Source organism: Condylura cristata, unplaced genomic scaffold (assembly GCF_000260355.1).
Source record: "Condylura cristata isolate star-nosed mole 26May11 unplaced genomic scaffold, ConCri1.0 scaffold00028, whole genome shotgun sequence".
Lineage (NCBI taxonomy): Eukaryota > Metazoa > Chordata > Mammalia > Eulipotyphla > Talpidae > Condylura > Condylura cristata.
The window spans coordinates 5,639,345-5,652,299 of record NW_004567129.1 but is presented as its reverse complement, the minus strand read 5'-3'; positions in this window follow the sequence as shown (position 1 = coordinate 5,652,299).

Here is a 12,955-nt window from a genome sequence, read left to right as displayed (position 1 = left end):
GTTTAGCTGTTCTATTTCTTCTTTATTTAGCTTTGGGTGGTTGTAGAGTTGTAGAAATTTGTCCATTTCTGTTAAATTGTCCAATTTATTTGCATATAGTTGCTCATAGTATTCTCTGATTATTCTTTTGATTTCTGCTGGTCTGTTGTTATTTCTCCTCTTTCGTTAATGATTCTGTTTATTTGTGCTTTCTCTTGTTTTTTCTTTGTGAGTCTGGGAGATAGCCATCCTTTTTCTGAGCTGCTGTATTCAGTTCAGGGATGCATTCTTAACTCTGCTCCCCTCAAGGTATGCAGCTTTTTTTTAATAAAAGACTTATTTATTTATGCATACAAAGCTGGGGTACAGGGCAGAGGTGTAGAGGTGTAGGTGAGAGTATTCACCAGAGATAGAGTGGGGAGCAGAATAGGCTGATTGATGAGTTACACTACTGGGGGTAGAAGTGGGCGGGTCAGGAGAGGTCTGCTGTGCCATGTGGGTCACCTCTGGGCCGGGGGATCAAACTCATGCTGAAGTGGCTTAGTGCTGTGCTTTAACCCACAGCACCACGAGGGAGGGCCTGGTGTGCAACTTCTTACAAGCTTCCAGCACATCCTATGTCCTAAGGGCCCCCAGACTTAGCATGGAGCCATTTGATGAATGTGTAGATGAGATATAGTGTGGCCCAGATCAGAAGAGAAGCAACATAAAAACATAAGTATCTCATAAATATTTTATTCAAATAATTGAGCAGGACTCCAAAAGAGAATCTTCATTTGTGGAGGTTCTGAGTCTCAAACTACAGCTGTCCATCACTGTTAGCGATGACTAGGGCTGTGCTGGAACACAAGGTGAGCTGGTACAAATTGTATAGTCTAAGGCCTGTGACTTGGGGACAGTGAGCATTGTAGTTGCACACAATTACCAATCGCTCCTAAACAGGCATTTATTTTACATACATTAGCGGCTTCAGTAGATACTCTTAGTGTCCTTGTTTTCCGGATAAGGCAATGAGGTACAGAAGGCCTAGGCTACTTAACCATGTTTTTACAATCATAACGTGACAGAGAATGGTATCATGGAGGCTGAGTTGAACATACAGACTCTTCACCACTACATGAGTGAGTCATGGTGTGGACAGACATGGACAGGCACTGACACTAAATAGCACCAGTAAGTTGCTACTTAGGTAGTTGCAGTTGCAGTCAAGGCCTTAGTTATGAGGAACAGAAAACAACTAGGAAAGGAAGCTAGATAAGGACTTGCTCCTAAACAGGCATTTGTGTTCATTTAATGCTTAGCATTCATTTAATGCTCAGCTTAAGTAGATACTGTTTGTCCTTGTTGAATCTCAGACTGGTGCTGTGCAGGGAATTAGCTGAGCCGTGGGATAACCAGAATGGTCTCTCTCTGTCTCTCCTGGTGTCTTTCCCATCACAGACAAGAATTCTCAGGTCTGGTTTCTGCTTCCATTTCTGTGCCTGCTAGTTTCTTTCTGTAGACCACCATTCTCTTCACTTCCACCCCTGTACCATCATGATACGGGGTTGGGGCTTGCAGTGGAATCCACCACAGTCCTGATTCTAGAAACTCTTTGGAGTCTTTATTCCTATGGCAGGATGTCTCTTAAATAAAGAGGGAATACCTGAGGTTCAACCTAGTCTTAGATTCTTAGCAAAACCTCACATACTCAGTAGTATTTGACACATATCTGTCAATTGTTAGAAAATATTATTAATATTATTGTTATTTTAATAGTTTTCTGACGTTAGCACAATTAAAGGGTACAATGATGATTACTGAGGGAATTTCACAATCTTTGCCCAGAACTTTCAGAATAGGACCAACCGATTGGTCGGCTGGTTCTGGTGATGGCTGTCTAATCCTGTAGTCAGTGAGGAGTTATAGATGGTAAGGGGGTGGTCTGAGGACTGATGTTCTAATGTTACAGCATTCTGGTAAAGCCTATGGATTTTCCAGAAAATAATGTTTTGTTGTTTTTTTTTTTTTTAAAGATTTATTTATTTGTGCATACAGAACTGGGGTACAGGCCAGAGATGCGGAGGGTGAGAGAATTCACTAGAGACAGAGTGGGGTGCAGAACAGGCAGATCGACGAAGTACTCCGCTGAGGGGAGCAGCGGGTGGGTCAGGAGAGGTCTGTCATGCCATGTGGATCTCCTCCGGGGCAGGCGGGTATCGAACTCATGCGGAATGGCTTAAGCTTCTTATTGCTGTGCTTTAACCCGCTGCGCCATCAGGGAGGGCCAAATACCCAATATTTTAAAAAAGTAATCTTAGCAATTTTCTCTCCTATATGAAGAATTTGAAAATAACACCTTCCTTCTCTTGATCATATAGTGAATTTGGACAATTTTCTTTTATTTACAGCCCAATTTAGAGACTCTTAACTGTGAGTTACTTGTTCTTATCATTTGCTCATAGTTCTATTGAGTTACTTGCCTTTAACTTATTTATTTGAAGGGAAATTTTAAATATTTGTATTGAAATAATAATCCTTTTTTTTTTTAAAAAAAGATTTATTTATTTATGCATACAGAACTGGGATACAGGCCAGAGGTGTAGGGGTGGCAAGAGGCTTCACCAGAGACAGAGTGGGGAGCAGAACAGGCATATTGACGAAGTGCACTGCTGAGTGGAGCAGAGGGCGGGTCAGGAGAGGTCTGCTGCGCTATGTGGTCTCCTCTGGGGCAGGCGGGGATCGAACTCATGCTGAAGTGGCTCTAGCTTCTCAGTGCTGTGCTTTAACCCTGTGCCACCTGGGAGGGCCAATAATCCTTTGTTTTAAGGGTGGCAAATATTTCTCCATGCCTGCCTCTTGCCTTTTCTTGATTATCAGAAATTTCTTGTGAGTGGTGTCTTTATTACCCTGAGTTTCTTTAGCTTTTTCTACCTGTAGATGTTTCTTGTGTTCACATGTAGGTTTCCCTGGGCATCCCTTATTTCTTTGAAGAGCGCGCTAAGGGCAAGTGTTGACTTAACTGAGGCAGTTTTTGCAGTGATATTTTAATCAGAGCATTTAGCTTTACTCATTTCTAGTGACAACTGCTGTAGGTGGCTAATTGGTAATACCTACCATTGAATGTGATGACCCTTCTCTGGCAGGGATATTTGAGCGATCACCCCAGCAATGTGTGGCATCCTCAGCCCTAGCAATTCCCAACTCCATTGCACAGCCAGCCTGACTCCCTCACTAACTGGGGACTGGGTTTTATAAACATGTCCTACCCAAAATGTATCCTTTTAGAAAGAACTTGCATCCTTGGGATATCCTTTTTGACTTTTGGCAAAAGAGATCTTCAACTGCGACCCAGTAGGTACTACCCACACTCCCAACTGTTCAAATAGAAAGTGAGAAAACAGTCTCAAATATGCACTAACTTCTCAAGTTGTTATTGAGCACATTCTCATGAATATGACACAAAGTCTCTTTTCATGTTTGCTTCCTCAATCCTGCCCCTCTCTTTAGAGGTAACCACACAGGAAACTCAGGTTGCATCTTCCCAGACACAGGTGCTCTTTAATAATGCACATGTGCTGTATCTGTTGTTCTATAGTTTAATTTCCCCAACTTGTTATTTTGCATGGCCTTGTATAAATTACATACTTTTCCATGCATTAGATCTGTGTCCTGCCTTCAAGGAGATTAGTTTAGCCAGGGAATAGACCAGTGACAAGAGTCACAAACTGCAGTGAAGAAGGGGTTAGTGAGGGCGTACAATCTTGACTTGAGAAGTAAAACAGTGAGAGCCTCCTGGAGCAAATGACATACCAGGTGACACTTGAGAAATGTATAGAAAGTGGTTATGGTAGGCTATAATGAATCCCAAAAAGTATCTAGGTCCCAACCTTCTTGAACCTGTCAATGTTACTTTATATGATGGCACCGAATTTGTGGTAATTTGTTAAGGTGGTCCAAGGGGGAAAAAATGCATTAGGCAAATAGAGAAATATATTAGGAAAAGAGCACTCTTCTAAGCTTTCTATCAGGAGAGCAAATCTGTTCTTTAAGATATATTAGAGCAAGTGGAGGAATAAAGCAAAGAGAATTGAAACTGGAAATCATACGCAGCGGGAAGGTATACTCATGAGGTTGGTTTTATGTTGAAGACAACTGGGAGCCAGAGAAGGAGTTTGAGCAGGGAAGAAACAGTTTTTAGTGTAGAGATCATTACTGGAACTCTGCTCATTGCTCTTAGAAGTCAGGAATTTGCTTAGTTGACAACTCTTAGCTTATTCTAAACATCCTTTCCTCTCATCCAAAACTCTCTATCCTATAAAGAACTGAGTTCTCTCCTCAGACGAAAATTAGACCACCACTTCTTTAAGGTTGCAGGAAGATAATTCCTTCTTGGATGTCTGGAGTGACTGAGTATCAGGAAGAGGAGGGAGCTTACCTGAGCTGGTTTGTGGCCCAGAGAGGGATAGAAAGAGGAAACTGAGTTGAAAATATTTTATTTCATCTAATCCAGACCAACCATATCTTGAGGCCAGTTGCTGATGGAGGGCAAGGGGGCAGAGAGGCAAGTCCCCATTATGAAGGCCTGCAAGGTGGCAATCTGTCATTGGTGCTCAGATTCCTTTTCGAGTTGAAGTCATTAATAGAAAAAGCACTTTAGGTGTCCCTTTTCTATAAGGATTGCTGTTTTTCCCCCAGCAAATTTCTCAATGTCTATAATGATTAAAGCAGACAGTTGCCAAGCCACTGAGTAGTGGAGAAAATAAAGATAGACTTCAGGGTTAGGTAAAGGAACAAAAATACACCAAGCAGGAAGCCTGTCCACCGTGATGGGAGATTTTTCTCTTCTCCCCTTTAAGAGTGGTTGACTGGCAGAGACCAGCCTGCAGGAGGTGGGAGAGTTTCTGTTATTGAGGCTTTTCTCACAAAAGGAGGTAAGAGTTAAAATGAGAAAGCAGGGCTGTTGTTGGGATGAGAGAGTCAGTGGAGTTCTCATGTCTTTGAACTACTTTATCCTATCTTGACCACAGTGTCCCAGGTAAGAAATCATCAAGTCCAGAGCTGAATAGTTATCAGCATCCTGGATCCACTTTAAAGAATCATACTCACTAGATATGATAGCAGTAGACTTAGATTACTCCCTCCCATCCAGGATCATGTTCCTGTTTACTCTAGTAATAATAACATACCAAATTTTCTTGGGGAGAACTTCTTCCAAGCTTTCGATGTATGCAATTTGGGTGATTGTTTTCCTCACTTCTAAGTCCCATTGTAGACCTGAGACTAAAGCCAGGTTCATTAGTATACATGGTCACTTAGGCTTAGAGATTTGTTCAAGCATTGTCTAATGACTTGGGTGATCCAAAAAGAACCATCCTGGGTGTTTGCTAAGAGGGTTGGAAAATAAGTTTGCTCCTGTTGGAATTACTGAAAGAATAGGATGTGAATTTGGAGTAGCTGGTGACTATTTTACCCCAACAAGGAAAGCCTGACTGAAAATTTAACCAAAAATTAAGAAGTAAAAATCTAAACTCAAGATTAATTCATCTGATCACCTGGATATAGTTGTGCCTGAGGATGGATACTCCTAATAATCCTTATATTGTTTAAGCCAGTTTTAGTTGAGTTTCTATCCCCTGAAATTGAGACTATTTTTATATTTATTGACACATCATTGAACCATAACTTTTATTTATTGAGTAGTTAGTATGTTGTGACTTGTACTAAACACTTTGTTTAAAGATGTGTGTGTGTGGGGGGGCAGCTTAGGACTATGTATCTGAATGGTTCCTATCTAGGATCTTTGGGGCCCTGATAGTCTCTGCATGCTTTAGAGAATGTTTTAGACTTTGGTTTTTATGCAGGCTCTTAAACACTGGGTTTTATTTTTTTCTTGGAAAGAGGGTCTATAACTCTTTGTAGATCTTCAAAGATTTACGGCCCTAGATCCTTTTATTTGTACCATACAGAATCTTTCACCTACCATAGGAAGATTAGATTTCAGTCCTTGCTTCTCCATCTTGTGAATTTGGGAGTATGTATTCTCTTCTCTGCTTCCTAATACTCAGCACAAATGCATAAGAAACAGACCATATGTTTCTTATAAGGCTTTTATTTATAAAAGAAGGGGCTTCAAGTCAATTTCTCCTCTGTGGTGACTGTTTTGGGCTTTGTTCCTGATAATGGCTTTTACCCTAGCTTTCCTGAGCCTCAGATTCCTCCCATAGTAAAGAGATATTTAAAAGCATTGCCCAGTATGCTTTACAGCGTGGTCATGAGTGTAACGGTGAGGGCAGGACAGCAAAAATGAAAGCAACAGTGAGATATGTACACTGGTCTCCTTGCCCAACGTATGTTGCTCTCCTTGTAAGGTTATCTGCTTCTTCTAAGCAGGTTCATGAGTCCGGTATGCCTGCCTTTTCTCCATATCCCAGCAGCATCATTGATATCTAGACTGTCTTATGTACATAAGAGCCTGCCCATTAACTTGGTGTATGTAGTTTTACTAAACACATTGAGTAAATATTCTGAATGTCATTTGCAGAGCAAAGGAACAAAAATAGATGGGCCATCTGATATAGAGGGAGATCTTCTTTTAACTGGCACGTTTTATTTCCCCTAACACAAGACTAAGGCCTCCCAGAATGAGTTTATTCATTAATGCATTTGCTCAGTCACTCAAATGAATATTTAGGAGCTAATTTGCTCAGCACTGTGCTGAAAGGACTAGGCAAAGTGGGAAGTGAGTAAAAAATGAGACAGATTCTTTTTCTCAAGGAACTCACATTCCAGTGATGATGTAGGGGCACCCAAGCAAATAAATACAACCCAAATAAAGTAGGTGGACCAAGAAATGTCAGGAAGGCATGAGCAGGAAGACAAAGGGAAAAATTACTAAGTTCTGGGAAGTCTTCAAAGAGGTGACATTTGATCTAGTATGCCAGACAGAAGTAGGAAAGTCATCTAGGAAGAGGAGGCTGCACAGGGGACCACAGTGGTGGAAATGAAGCAGTCTTGCTGGGCTGGGTGCCTCTGGCTCTGGAGGGGTAGTGCCTTCATATGCAGGCCCAGAATGATTTTTTTATTTTTTTTTATTTTTTAAGCAGTCAAGTTGTCTGATCTTTTTTTAATCCTATGACTGATTGGACCTTATAATACCAATTGGCTCATAGCTTGCTCCTGATTGGTCCAGTCTATGATCGAGGAAGTATGCATAAAAGCAGGTTGCCGGCTCGGAGCAGCCACGGCCAGAGCCTGCCTGTGGTGGAGCAAGAAGGTGAGATACCACCACTGCTGCTGGCTTCTGCTGCTGCCCAGGTGACTCGGTTCTGATATTACAGGTATCTTTGAATAAGACATATTTAAAAAAAGATTTCTGAGTGATTCTGATGAACAGCACATGCCTGAGAATCAGTGCTTTAAGGTATCTGAGTGTATCAAATGCTGATTACAAGACCCCATGGACCAGACATCAGAATGAATAGACCAATAAACTTTTAAGAACAGCTTTTGATTTACAAAAAAAAAGCTAAGACAGCACAGATTTTCCATTTCCAACACAACTCTTTTCCTTATTATTGAAATTAACATTTTACATTTGTCACAATGAATGAATGAAAATCTATATATTCTTAATAACAGGCCATATGTGAATGCCTTAAATTTTAGCTAATGCCCTTTTTCTGTGAGAATAACACATTACATTTATTTGTCATGTCTTCATGTCTTATATCATAGTTATTCAAACCATTCTTGTTTTTGATGGCCTTCACAGTTTTGAAGGGTATGGGTGGGGTATTTTGTAGGATGTCCCGCAACTGAGACCTGTCTGTTTTTCTAAAGGTTAAATGGAGGTATTGATTTTGGGGAGGATAAGCACAGAGCCCATCTTAACACATAGTACCAAGATCACATGTTTCCAATATGACTTATGATTGTTGATGTTGCCCTTGATCAACACATGACTCAGGTCATATCTCTAATGTTTCTCCATTCCATGTCACCCTTTTCTCCTCCTTTTCCATACTGTGCTCTTCAGAAAGAAGTCACTGTGCACAGCTTATAACTAAAGAGTGGTAGATATTCTACCACCTGAGTGCAGGACATCTGTATGAATTATTTGGAGTTCTTTTCTTATTTATGTATTTCCTATTTAAAGGAAATCTTGCATGATTTTATTATTTATGTTTTTTTTAACATTGTTCATTTTTGTACAATATTTGACTTATCCCCTCAGGTGTAAATCTCTATAATTCTCCCACTCACATATCACCTGTGAACCATCACCATAGTCCTTTGTGTTCTTCCCTCCCCTGCTTTGTCCCCTTCCACTCCTCTTGCTGTTTGTTTCAGATTTATAGTTTCACCACTAGTTTTCTCTTTTTTTTTTCTGACCTTTTCCATTTTCCTATATTCCTACTGTAAGTGAAACCATCTGGTACTTTTCTTTTTCCTTCTGACTTATCTCACTGATCATAATCCCTTCCAGTTCTATCCATGTTGCTGCAAATGGCATGAGTTTATCTTTTTTGACTGCTGAACTGTATTCCATTGTGTGTACACACACACACACACACACACACACACGCAGAATCTTTTTTGATCCAGTCATTGGTTTTTGGGCATTTAGGTTGTTTCCAATCTTAGCTATATAAATAGTGCTGCAATAAACATAGGAGTTCAGGTTCCCTTTTAAAATTAATGTTTTTGTGTTCTTTGGGTAGGTCCCTAGGATCTCTTCAACTATGTATGTATGTATGTATGTATGTATGTGTCTATCAATCATCTGTCATCTATCTAAATACCTTTCAATTATATCCATTTTATTCTGTTTAAATCATTTGGCTGTTGGGAGTCCCCTTGGTTTAATCTGTGTCTGACATACTTCTTCTTTGTAGGTTTTTGTATTGTCTTGTTTTGAGTATTTCCTTGCATATGACACTGTTAAGAGTTCAGGTATGTTGGCCTGGAAAAGCCATTTCTCTAAGGAGCCCTGGTTCCCTGTATTGGAGAAAGATGTTAGGAACCAACAGCTTGGCACTGTGTGTGCTGGTTGTCCTGGTGTTTGTTGCTAGCGTTTTCTGTAAATTTTAATGTTTAAATCACCTTTATAGTGATTATACTTTGCACACAATAAACTGCATCCACTTCAGTGTAAATTTTGATAGGTTTTAACATATTTGCCACCACTCCAATCAAGTTTGAGAACCCACTCACTTTCTTGTGTCATTTCCCAGTCTACTCCCCTCACCACCCACCTACTGCCCCAGACAATTACTGATGTTCTTTCTGTCACTGTGGATGACACTTTTCTAGAGTGTCATCTAATAGAAGCATATGGTGTGTACTTCTGTGTCTGGCTTACCACACTGTTCTTGAGATTTACACATGTTGGATTTATCAGTAGCTCAATTTTTTTTTTTAACTGTGGTACTAATCGGGGTATAATGTTCCCTTGTATGAATTGCCCACATTTTGTGTCTTTATACTGGAGACATTTGGGTTGTTTCCACTTAAAAGGTTATTTTTAAGTGAAGTAATGTTACATTGTAACATTATATGTTTCAGGTGTTCCTTGTTGAGCATCAACATATTTATATGCTATACTGTTTGCTACTAAAATCTCAAGACTATTCTTTACCCACCCAATATTGTCCCCTTTCCCTTAGCTTGCCCACCCTCATCCTTAACCCTTCCTTTCTGGTAACCACTAGTTGATCTTATAACCAAAATTTTATTTTTATTTTACTTATGTCATCTGTTTTTCTCTAAATATTACACATGGGTAAAATCATAGGGTGTACATCTTTCTGTCCCTGGCTTATTTCAATAAGTATAATTCTCTTTTTATCCATGTTCTTGCAAATGACAGGAACTTGTCTTTCTCTATAGTTGGATTTATAGTTCCATTATGTATATGTACCACAATTTCTTTATTTAGTCCTCCTTTATTTAAGGTTGTTTCTTCTTCTTGATTATTGAAAACAGTGCTACAATAAACATAGGGGTGGATATATCTCTTCAACTTGTGCTTTTGTATTTTTTTGGTAAATAAAGTAGGGTAACTAGATTGCATGGAATTTCTGTTTTGATTATCCATACTGCTTTCCATGGTGCTATACTAATCTACATTTCCACCAAGAGTGAACATTAATTCACTTCTTTCCATATCCTCTCCAAAACTCTCTGTTTTCATGTCTTTTGGATAGTGGTCAATCTCAAAAAAAAAAAATGAGGTGATAGCTTGTAGTTGTTTGATTTGCATTTCTCTAATGATATGACAAACAGTTTTGCATGAGACCACTGACTACTTGTAGGTCTTATTTGAAGAAATGTCTATTCAGATCTGCCCATTTTTCAGTTGGGTTGTCTTTTTATTGCTGAGCTTTATGATTCTTTGTATATTTGGATATTAATTCTTTTTTCGGACATACGGTGTGCAAATTATCTTTTTCCACTCAGTAGGATGTCTTTTTGTGTGTGTGTGGAAGCTTTTCACTGTGAAGAAAAGCTTAGTTTGATGTAGTCCCACTGTTTTTTTCACTTTTGTTTTCTTTGCCATTGGAGTAGTGTCCCCAAACACATCTCTAAGGCTGATGTCTATGTTTTCTTGTATGTGTTTTATCATTTCAGGTCTTGCACATCTAATCTGTTCTCAATTAATTTTTCTGTATGGTATCCTTTTGCATGTGGCTATATGCCCAGCTTTCTTCATACCATTTGTTGAAGAGACTTTCCTTGTTACATTTTTTTTCCAGTTTTTGATTGCTTTGATTAATTAGGACTGCATTTCAACTAGCATTTTCAATTATTCTAACATTAATGACGAGGAACCCAGGTGAGAACAACTTTGCTATTGTTTTGGAATAGTCTCTTCTGGCATATCTCTTTTTATTGTCTTTTTGTAGCCAGTTCTGGCTAGTTTAACTTCCTTTGAGCCTGATTACATATTGGGGAGTTACAACATTTGTTTCTGTTTAGTCATATGTGATTTAGGTAATTTCATCACATCTCTTTGAGTCTCTCTCCATTGTCCTATCTCTCTGTCTCCTTCTGCTTTTGGTTCTAAATTCTCCCACCAACTTGAGAATTTCCTTTGTTCTTTTTTTCTCTTCCTGTTCTATGTGAAAGAAATCATGTCAAACCTAAAGTTATGTTTTCCTCTCACTAAAACAGTGGAAATATACTCCCCTTTCATGGCACATGTATTATTACTGAACTCAGTGGAAGGATAAACCACACTTACTTTTTAATATTAAAGAACAAAATATACAAAAGAGCAACAGAATATATCTGAGTTGTCATCTTATTATTCATCCACCTCATTTTCTTATTTAACTTCTCTATTCCTTCCTACAATCCCTTACCACTTCTATATATACATTAACATTGCATCAGCTACTGTAAGACATACCCCTTAAACTTTAAAGTTTATTCCTCATTTCTTTCCAACTCCAATGCAGCTTCCCTAGTTGAACAATTTCTCCCAAGTGGTTCTCAGGCTCTCTCTGTCTTGAGATTCTGTTATCTTTAATAGGTGACTCTCAAATTTTCCAGGGGGTGTCCCCTTCATTTAAGACTAGCAGAAAGGGATGAGAATACAGAGATTCCCATACAGGAAGTTTTCTAGCCTGACTTGGAAGTGGCACTTGTCTCATGTTACATCTGCAGCCAGATTGTCTTGTTACTACAAGGAAAGCCCTATACTCAAGAAGAAAAGGAAACAAACACTGGTTGTAATTATGGCTCAGCTTCTACCATTCTGTTCTCTTAGCCTAAGGCTCCTGCTGAACAACAAAGTGTGGGAGAGCAGAACATTTTCTTGGGTCTTTTGTCAGCCCTAAGGGTCAGACTTTGTGGGTTCCTTTGGGATAAAATTATGAAAAAAAAAATGTCATTGCGATGTAAGCTTCAAAGGAGTAAAAAAAAAATGTGTCTTATTTTCTTTATTCTTTATTGTAGCCATAGTACGTAGCATCCCTGGCATTGCATGGGTGCTCAATAAATATTTGTTGAGTGGATTTTAAAAGAAAAATTTGTGAGGTAGTTTTGTCTTGCTTGGATGCCCCCGAGCATGCTCAGGCCAACAGTAGGTGGCAGTGTTGTTTGAAGAGTGCTCCCAGAAGCAGGGAGATAGCAACTCTAGTTGCTCAGGTCCCACTGAGCTGTGGATGCCAGGGTAGAGTGGGTATTGAGTGAGTTAATAGAGTAACAGTGTGAGTGCCACAGAGTAACAATAATTGGGTGTCTACTGGGAACAGGGGCCACACAAGAATTGTGATACCTTGATATAGTTAATCCTCCTAAGAAACTATGAGGTCAGATGGGTTGACATCCATATTTGGCAAATGGGGATAGTGATTCATGGAGAAGTTAATTTAACCAAAGGTTATGCAACTGGTAGAGGATGAGAGTAGAAGAGTTGGAAAGGAGGCACTACAAGACCAGAAGCCTGGTTCTTGCAATGCTGGGAGTTGGAGGTGTGGGTACAAGTAATTAACATAGTTGTTAAACTAGTATAGAAAGTAAAAATTCTTAGGTGCCTGAGGCCGGGACCCAAGCAAATGTCAAACTGCTGCTAGAGAGTGTAAGTGGGGTGTAGTCTGGTGGTAAGGATATGGAGATTGAGAGCCCTTGTGGAATCTCTGGTCCCTTTCAAATTGTACATAGTTATTCAAAATCAACAAAAACAAACTACTTTACAAAGGAATAACCCCTTCCCCCCCAAAAGAGATGACTATACCAAAGAACAATCTCAGGCAAAGGGCAGAAGTCCTTCCTACCTGAGACGATGCAGGTGCTTCTTTTTTTTTCCCCCTTTTGTAGAGCAGGAGCTGCAGCCCTTCAGTTGCCTATGCCTATGGAGGTGCTCTTGCTGCCAACTCTCCCCCTCTGCAGGGCAGCCATGCCTGTGCTTCACTACACTCACCTCCCTCAGCAGAGGCAGCTCTCCTAAGGCTGCCCAGCTCTGACTACGTGGGCCTCATTTTTTTTTTTT